Source organism: Athalia rosae, chromosome 1 (assembly GCF_917208135.1).
Source record: "Athalia rosae chromosome 1, iyAthRosa1.1, whole genome shotgun sequence".
NCBI classification, from domain to species: Eukaryota; Metazoa; Arthropoda; class Insecta; order Hymenoptera; family Athaliidae; genus Athalia; species Athalia rosae.
The window spans coordinates 27176260-27186116 of NC_064026.1; the positions used below are offsets into that span (position 1 = coordinate 27176260).

General features: G+C 44.3%; 1 protein-coding gene across 2 annotated transcripts in view; it reads right to left on the reverse strand.

The window, feature by feature from the left end:
* The window catches only part of LOC105683425 (sushi, von Willebrand factor type A, EGF and pentraxin domain-containing protein 1), a 31379-nt gene extending 25193 nt beyond the window's left edge, over positions 1-6186 (reverse strand). The window contains exons 1-2 of one of the 2 annotated variants that reach the window (XM_020850866.2): positions 6035-6186; positions 5782-5978 (exon numbers count right to left, since the gene is read on the reverse strand). The gene's annotated coding sequence lies outside the window, so the exon portion shown is untranslated. Of the gene's footprint in view, positions 1-5781 lie in introns of both variants that reach the window. The other variant, XM_012396005.3, reaches the window with a different exon arrangement.
* Positions 6187-9857: the final 3671 nt, after the last annotated feature.

The window sequence follows — 9857 nt, forward strand, 5'->3', positions numbered from 1 at the left end:
AATTTTTGGGAAAATAGATGTCCTCGCATAGGTTTGTAACGGCGTACAGAGGCGGTCAAATAATATGCCTACATACGTGTATATTATTTTATAAGTGTCGGATGGGCAGTGGGACAAGCAACGGTGATTTCTTGAGACAGCTGTAGTAATACCTATATGCTAACGATAAGACCAAACCTGGCAAACTTTTCGTATTTTACACACAGGAAATACTAGTTTAATACCGAAAAGCGTGTTAATCATCAACGCGGATGGAGGTCAGGTGATTTTGCGTGATAGAATTTCGGCTACTTTATGCTCTGCTGGAATCGTAATAATCAATTTTCAATTACTTGCTACGAAATATTTGAACTGGAAATCACATCTACCCATAAAATACATCGCTAGGTTCGTCGAAAGTTGATTCCGGACGGACGTCTGCTGTGGATAAAGTCGTAAAAAATACCTTCGCACCAACCCCGAGGCAATTTTTAATAAAACTAATATATTTGAGGTAGTGTAAGATTGTTCGCGTAAGCTCGAGTTGAATGGGAGAAAGCTGAAATAAAATGTCTATAAGTAGACCTCAAATCTGGTATAGGTATCGAGTGTTTGCCGAACGGAAACCAACGCCGACTCTTGCGTAAACGATAATCGGGAATAAAACGGCATGATGTGCAAAATGAAGATGAAAATTATTTTTAAATAATTTCTGGAATTCCAGGTGCGTTTCAAACGTCACATCCTTCGATGCGCCTGCTCGTAGGATGTTACCTAATTCGGAGATTATAGAAACCGGTAATCATTACATTGAATGTACATACGCATGTAACTAGAGACTATAATTCTTAGAGGAAATGGAAATTTACACATACTCATAATGTCTGATATTCATATGTACGTACATGATTAAACCTGATCACATGTGTACAGGGAATAATATATGTGTAACGTATAACGCGTTGCCCAACGTTGACCACACCCTAAAGGAATTCGTTTTGAGATATATGTATATATAATTGAGCGAGGAATTACTTTCACGTATGGTTATGTTACATATTGTAATACGGATCGCGTATCGGGTGCTGCGGTTTTCCGTGCGGCGCAGATGACATGGTCGTGAGATTTAAATTTTATGGGTCCGGTGTACGCGCGATAGATCCAGAGGTTCGTTACGATAGCACGCGTGGATGAGGAAGTAGAATTTAATATGATACGACAATCGCGAGACTGTGTTTTTCACACCTTCTATTTCTCCCTCTGCGGCACACGCAGGTGGTTCTGATGTATCACCTGTAATTACGGACGGCCGACAGATCTTCGCTTTCCAACCCGATTATCACGTTCCAATTAAATACCAATACCCACAGTCTGAATTATTGTCCGTGAGATATCTGATAGTTGAAATTCACGATCTGATTCGAAACCGATTCGGAGTACATCGCGAAAAAAAAAAGAACAATAACAATCTTGAGGCTAAGCATGCTAAAAGCAAGGGGAAAATGTCTCGTGGTTTCTCAGCCGTTGAAATCCTAAAATTGTTCATATCCCAAACTCTCCAGACACACAGCTATACCTATATGCATTCACGGATGTTCCGCGCCAGACAGAGGATCCTCTCCGTCTCATTGTGAGTCTGGGAATAGGTAAGGCTTCCTTTTCGTACACGCGTGTACGTGAAAGCCACAAAATGTCATGCCTCGAAGCTGTATTAGTCACATCCCGTCTACGGGGGTACGCCGCGAACTTATAAAATACAAAAAAGGACGCCTCGCGTCGGACGATGCATACGGTATATTATTTCTCACTCCTGCACGATCCGGGTGTTTCATACATCGTGTATAGCTGCACTTACACATACGAACATTATACGCCGCGCGTACGTACGTATTTGTATATATATGTATGTACATATTTCTGCAGGGTGGTCAGTGGAGTGTGGAGTTACGATATAAAGCTAGAAAATATCCCCTCGGTACCGGCGAGCGGCGAGCGGCGATATGTCGACCCGATGCCTTGCGAGACTCCGCGCGCATCGTGTAGCCTTCGTTCCGAGCTTCCGGCTCCTTAGATGGTCTCGCGCGAAGCCCTTGGTCAGCCCGGAGTCCGACTACAAACAGGTATTGTATACCTACGTGCGCGCGAACGGAGCGTAGAGAAAATCCTGTAGGCTATATCGCTGGAAAATCACCGGGCGCGCCTACCGGACGCCCAGATATCTGCCAATTTTTTCGCCATTCTAACCGTCCGATAGCGAAAACAGTCCCGGAATTCCGAGAGATTTGAAATCGAATTCGTGTTTCGAAGTTGATCACGCGTCGAATGGCTCGGATGATAATTTTTTTTTTAGAAATTCTAGCGGTAAAACTTGAATGCAACCTGTTTCGTACCGGATCGTTGTTCTACTTTGATGCGCTTAACTTATATGCGCGTTCTTCTTCCGTAAATCGTTTTAAGGAAATGTATTTCTCTGTGAAACCAGAAATTTTTCGGCCGTGAAGTGTTGCGCTTTGCATTTTTGAATCCCGATAATTACGCTGCTTAATTATTCCACCACATCTGGCGACGCTTTTTCATCAGAATTATTCTTCCGTATTACAAACGCTGAAATCTAGACGGTACGTCGTCTGGAGCTGGTATTAGCTAACGACCTGAAAGTCTACTTATTTTTTGTACCCGTCAGCAGTGGCTGCAGCGTTGTAAGATTCTAACTGTGGGCAAGTGTGCATTCTACGCACGTGAGTTTACACGGCGCGTGTTTCTTAGCACGGGGATTCGAAGAAACCGGGAGAAAACTACGCTCCAAAATCCCAGTTTTGTTCATTTATTTATTCATTCGATCCCTTTTTATTCACGTTCCGCTTCCACGTGACTATCGTCCTCGTCGAGCGTCGGGGTTTGGTTCAACCTCCTAGGTAGTTGAAAAATTCACGACCTAAAATCGCACGATCAAAAACATAGAGAAGCCGATTTACACGACTACGGCGGATATTCCCAAGCTTCTTTGAGATGAATTTATACGCAGATACGTAACTCCGAGTCTGATTATTTCATTGTAAATTATACAATAACAATTAACGTTCGGATCACCCGAACCCATAATTATTACCGCGCAATTAACCGCACTTCCAAATTTTTTCTCTCTACAAAAGGAAATAAATGTAAAACACAGGTATGTAACCACACATGGAATGGGATATAGGAACTGCATTGCGTGCGTTTACGTAAGTACATATAAATTATAATTTTTAAGAACAATGATATAATAATGAATAGAAGGGAGAAAGTGGTTATCGGATATCTTTCTCATCTTTTATGACTCTCTTGTTAATTCCGTTTTCGCTGAAAAATACCCGCGACAATTATTCAGTTGATATAGATTTTCAGTTACTCGCAGAAATGGCTAATTACTGGGTCACATTTCACTCGCATATATAGTATTCTTACGCATTCAATACCCCCCCGGCGATTCGTGTCCAATGTACATATAACGTGTAAATACGCTGCACGCTTGATAGTTAGTTTTCTGGAACGAAATTGGAGTTGAAATACATAAGTGTACACCTATGTAGGTATACTATACATGCTATACATATTCATATAAAGGTATGAGTTGCTAATTGCCTGGCTTTGTTTAACTGTAACTCGTTGTTACGTGTTAGTAATCGCGTTCTTCGCTTCGTGTGCGTCTCTTATTATATCCACTAATTGCCGAGTAATACCGTTAACGTACTTAATATTTGGTATGTACGGAGAACGGTGTCGATAATATGTATGGCTGCTTAGAATCGTCAAAATCATCGATACGCGGTTCGCAATGAATATAGTCACGTTGTACGACGTTGCAGAAGGAGAAAAAAAAAAAAAAAGAAGAATTATCCCCCAATCATGAGAAATAAAAATTACATACGCGAGTTCAAAATTGTGACGATACAAGCTCTAAGGAAGCTCCATAATCGTAGATTTGGATTCAACGCGACGCTACGAACAAATGACCTCAGCTGACCACGACGTCCGCGACTCCAAAGCTGATGTCAGCTCGAAACTAGCCTTGACATTTAGCTGCACGTCGTATACAGAGACATAGGTGTATTTTGTGCGGGCCTTGAAATTCCGAAACACGTTGTGCTTTTTCTCTTTCGCGCGATCCGTTCGTCCGGTGAATTCTTCCAGGACAAAGAGGGTGCAACCGCCTCGTGACGCGAGTTTTGTATTTTTCGTACCTAGCCAGGGGATTCAGCGGACTAGAGGCAGCAATTTTCCTTCAAAGATTCGCTTCCACCAACTGATGCGATACGCCCCGAGCTAAATCGGTTCAGCTATACCCTTATGCTACACGCTTCTAGTACATCGCAGAAGTGAACACGGCTACTACGATAGTTAATAACCCATTCTGGACCGACCATTAAACCCGAGGCATAACAGTCTCTGCTTTTTTCATATTTGATCTACTTCAAATCAGTCTTGTAATAACAGGGATGGTCCTGGAACTTTGCAGGGAAGTATGTAGGCGAGCAGCCATTTTAACGATCGGCGTGCGCGCCCAAGATTTTTGAAATACGCTCACAGGTATTTCTGATACTCGTATTTTCAGACTCCTAAAATTTGATATTCTTCCGTTTCAGAAACAAGCCACGACGAATTTTTGGTGTATCGGAGCTGCTAGTCCGGTTTCCATGGATTTTCCTACCGCGGTTAGATTATTTTGTGCAAGCTTGAGGACGCGGTCAGCCAATTATTGTACCTACACCGCGCTAATTATCGTTACAGCGTCTTCTCAAGTAGAGCATTAACAGAAAAATTATATAGAAGAATTTTTGATTACACCGCGGTAGGAGTAGACGACGGAAAAAAAAAGTCAGCTACGTGTAAGCATGTGGCTTATAGGTACGTACGTACGTACGTACATGTGCGAATGAGTGTATAAATATGAACTTCCGCCCTCATGAGTTAGTTTCACGCTACAAATTTGATTAGATGAAAGAATTTAGGAGCGTGAAGGACAATTTTTTTACTTCGTTCAACCCAACAACGGAGCTAATTCTCTTCCGCGATATGTGCCGAATAATGAAATCGCATTAATTATCGTCGGATTTTCGCCATTGCAAGCTACCGAGTTCGACGAAGAAAGGAGGGCGTCGATCTCAACGCAAATTAAAATCTAATCAACTAAGTTCTACCCGGCAGACGCTCCGGACACGTGATTACGTCCTTATGAGCGCCGGTGTAATTACTGAGCCTAATGAACCCAGAAATTGACTCTGATATTGTTTGCATTGCGGCCAACGGTATTCTTCTTTTTTTTTTTTTTTTTTTGTCCCGAGCTGAAAACCATCGGTATCAAGTCTACTTTAGAGTTAAGTAAAGAAATCGGCGCCCGACCGGTTGCCAGACGACACTTATGTACCGTTTCGAGCGGTAGACCGTCCCAAAAAAAATTTTACACTAACCGGGACGACCTCGATAACTCGTTAAAATTGGAGAACGTGCCAACGATTATTAAAATGGGACGGCCTATGACCCCATCAGATACGAAGCGATTTATTGGCGCGGTGGTACCAGAAATCATTAGAAAAGGAACGTGAGTATTTCTCTCAAGGTTTTGCAGCACCCGAAATCAGGATTGAATTTTTTTCTTTTCCACGAAGTTTGAGAATTTCGAAAAGTGACGCCATGATATCGCAAGAATCGTCGACTCGCTTTTCGTTCTGCCGGCTAGACAGAGGGATGAGGAAGACACGAGGAACTCTTGAGTCGCGTGACTCGATTGCAGAATTATTAAAACTGTCAATTTGAACTCACGTGTTTTTTTTTTTTATTCTGACCCTAGATCCTGGTGTATAGTCCTTTCCCGCACATTAACACTTTTCAATGGAATCGGGGCCGACCGGCGGCACTTCGGCGGGCCTTTTTTCGTTTTTCAACGCTCGTTCAAAAACCCGATTCAATATCACCACACTTGAACGATCGATTTTCATCCGCGCCCCCCCCGCACCTATCTGTAACAAGGGCCGGAATAAAAATTCCTCACTTCTCCTATCCACACACGATGTACCTCTTTTTATTTTATTATCAATCCCAACTAATCTGAATCTCGTTCAGGGTCACAACGAAGAGCTCCTTATCCCCGGGACACCATCTCGAGACTACACGGAATAGGACCTCGCGTTGGTTCTCTCCAGGTGAACGGCGCTACCTGAGGAGTTGCTTGGCTGCCTGCCTGCTTACCTGACTGCCTGGCTGAGCCGGTTACCTGGTTGGTGCATGGTGCCCCCTCTTTTTCTTCCTCGTCTTATATTCCCGCTTGATATACTATAGATATCGTCTTCGACTCGGTCTCTGTAGCGAGAACTCTGGAGGTGTATCGCTGTGTAGGACGTCGAAGTTCACAACCGTGTGCCCGACGCACACGCACACACCTGAAATATTTTATCATCCACTCTCGCACACCTCACCTTGCGGGTAAAGGATGCGGGAGAGTCACGTCAGGTACATACTATAACGACTCCGTTTGTATTTGTCCAACAACTACCCATGTGATTTTTCCGTACGTATAGGCAGCGCACGATCCAACGGCTATAACAGCTCTGGAGATAGCAACGCCCGAGTAAGCGGTGAGCGCCAGACTATGATGCCTGCCAAAGGAGTCGGGAAACATGTGTGCGAGGCAGGTCGACTGTACGCGTCGGGTGGTTATTATAAAATCTTACGTAGTTTTTTACGTACGCGTTACGGAGTGTCGGGAAAATAATCCGGAGTAAGCGCGCGATTCGGATACGGTAATCGCGTGGATCGAAATTTCTATTTTCTACGTATTCTCCGAGCGGCGCGATAATTATTTCGACACACCCGAAGAATTCGTGAATTTTTTTCACGCGGGTCTTCCCCGCCAGTTTTTTCGCTCCTCTTTTTTTCTTCCCTCATTCCCGGAATGAAATAAACCGGGGTCAGAAAGTTTACAAGTGTTTGTCATCGTGCGCCCCCCACCCCCCCTCGATCCGTCGGTAATTTATGCCATAAAATCTCAGCGGTTGGTATTTTCACGCCTGTTCAAACGCAAATCAACGCGCGGTGCATGTAGCAGTGCGAGCAACGTGCACTTGACGGACGGGGGGGATTTGTTTTTGAAATATAACTCCATGGCTTAAATCAAACAATAAGGTATACCGGCTATGGGGGGGAACCTTGTGCCGCTGCAGGTATATGAGGTATTACGGGTACGTTTTTGCCCTTGGCCGTCGAATGGGATCGCGCACAAAAGATAAGGGGGCCCTGTGGGACTTACGACAGGTGGGAAGGCCTCCGTGGCAAACATTTTCGGGACTTGCCACCTGACAAAAATCATCTATAAAATTTGAACGGCGTCGTTATACGTTATCTGGAAGATGGTGATTTTAGAAACTTCGGGATGCCCTTAATTAAGGCGATGATTTTATTAAGATGACAAATATACTATCTGAAATCTATATATGTACGAATAGAACGTGAATAGGAGGTAAAAGAAAGCATATCCGGTTCTTCTTCGGACGCCGTGACCATCTCGTTGAAAGATCTTATGAAAGGAGAAAGACGGATCGAATAGTCGAGGTTTAGGAAAGCATTTCAAATCAGTCATGAAAGCATTTTCTAATTGCTGTACGTTACCGTGTTTCGAATCGATATCCTTGCACAACGAAGCCCTTGCGGCGCACGTAATCGCGTGAAATTTGCTCGCCCATAAAATCAGAGGAAATGAAACGTCCGACGATGGACTGAAATTGGCATAAACGCTCGTCACGACGATGAATTAAATCACATTTTTCTGGATGGAGCGTTTCCGTGGAAAAAAAATAAAACAAAAAGCCGTTCCTACAGGACTGTAATTGCAGCGGCGAGCGAACTACGACGTCGTATACATACGTCCTACTGCCTATCGATTGTAACGGAATCCATTTACGTATTTGCGACGATCCGTTGCGGTTTATTGCATAGCTACTTTTTACCTGCAGGACTCTGATTGACTCTTCTATACGGAGAGCTCTCTTCTCTGACCGACTCGCGAGAATTATTGCCGCGGTTACACCGAGCCGACCTTGAAGTCGAGGACGTCAGGGACGCGGTCAACGGGATATGCTACACTGTTACAATTAACACCTATAATAATTCAGGCGAGATCGATTTACCGTCCTCTAATGACCAGCTACAGCGAACGGTACTATTCGCATTGAACGAGAATTCGCGATATACAGATCGCTGCTCCGGATGCACGTTGGTACGCAAAAATTCTCCAAGAATCGGCGCAATGCTATCAACGACGAAATCACACGTGCAGAATTTCGACGGATTAGGCGGACGTTCCGAAAGGGCGTCGACCTTGAAAGGAACCGTTGATCGGATCGAGACTTGCTCACAGGTGAAAATCCCCCTTGTCTTCTCCTTTCACCTGTTCGATTCCTCGTTTCGCCCCTTCGGGCTAAATATCAACGCGCCTAGTATTTTTGCACGCGTTGATAAATTGTTCGTATAGAAATGGTTTTTCGGTGCTGGATGGTATCGCGGCTCCGCTACCGATGAATCCGAAACAATAATTGAGTAATCGAATCGTTCTCCGAGTTCCGTGAAACCGGGTAAAATCCGTGTCACCGCAGTCGCTGACGGGGCACACAGTGGTGATGCACGCGTTTTATCGACGACGCGTGATTTTCTTCGTATTATAAGTCAGCCGAAGAGCTTCAGGCCTGCTTTCTACTCGATGCTTTGGTCCGTTTTATATTTCATCGCACGACGTCCACCTAGATCACGTCAACGAGGCGACGGTGCCGCTTGACGGTATGTTTCTAACTTTTTTAGAAAATTCTACAATCGATTGCAATTTCGCAATCTCAACGCGTATGTTACCCGTACGAATGTCTTTTCCGTTGGCTTTTGTTCGCTTTTGAAAAAAAAACGTTGTAAGTACACGTTGATTTTGGGTCAGTAGGTTCCACAAAACGCACAGGTGTTTGCCGATTCGCGATTTTCTTCTCTTTTTTTTTTCACCGTTTTATCGATAGTAAATTCTCAGTCCACCCCTGCGACGAGAAACGAGGAAAAATTCCGTCAACGACGCGTCGTCACGCCTTTCGGTAAATATTACGCATTAGCTCGTTGCAACCGCCCATTTTTCAGCGATTTTACCGTTACAGGAACAAACTTTTCGCACCGAACAGCGTGGTCGTGCGACCCATTCGGACGTTCGCGGTTTTCTTCGCTTATACATATATGCGATTCGGGAGGACGTTATCAGGTTCAGGGAAAATTCCCGCATCGATTCGATGTGGAGTCGAAATGGCAAAGGTGAATGGTTTCCGGGCGAGAAACGGAGTAGTAGATTTGAAGTAAACGATTCGCGTCTATTCCCGGAGGTTCGAAACTCAAAGCGAAGTACGACGTACCCGTACCCATAGCTACGAGCTCCGGTAATCTAAGTACAGCTGCTTCGATTGGTTACGGTTTACATTCGCGAAGGCGGCACTGCAGCAACGTATCATACGTGTACCGCTCACGGTGAAGAGCACGTCTTCGTTTTTCTGTCCATAGTCGCACGTTTCCATAAATGGGTAACGGTTCAACGACACATTCGTTCGTTTCCTTTCTTAATTATGCGCGGCACAATAAAATCCCCGATTAATTCACCGCGGGTAGCCACGAACGCGAGTATGGCTACTGCTGGCGTACTCGATCGTTTGCACTAACGTATTTCGCTTTTCGGAAGAGAACTTACTCTGAAATTCTTTGGAAAAAAAGTCGGTGAAACTTTTCATAAAAATTACCACGCTCGATCGGTGCTCGGCCAATCGATTCGTTATCCTTGAAAATAGGGGAAAATATGATCAGAGAAAACGAGCGAATTCAGCGAC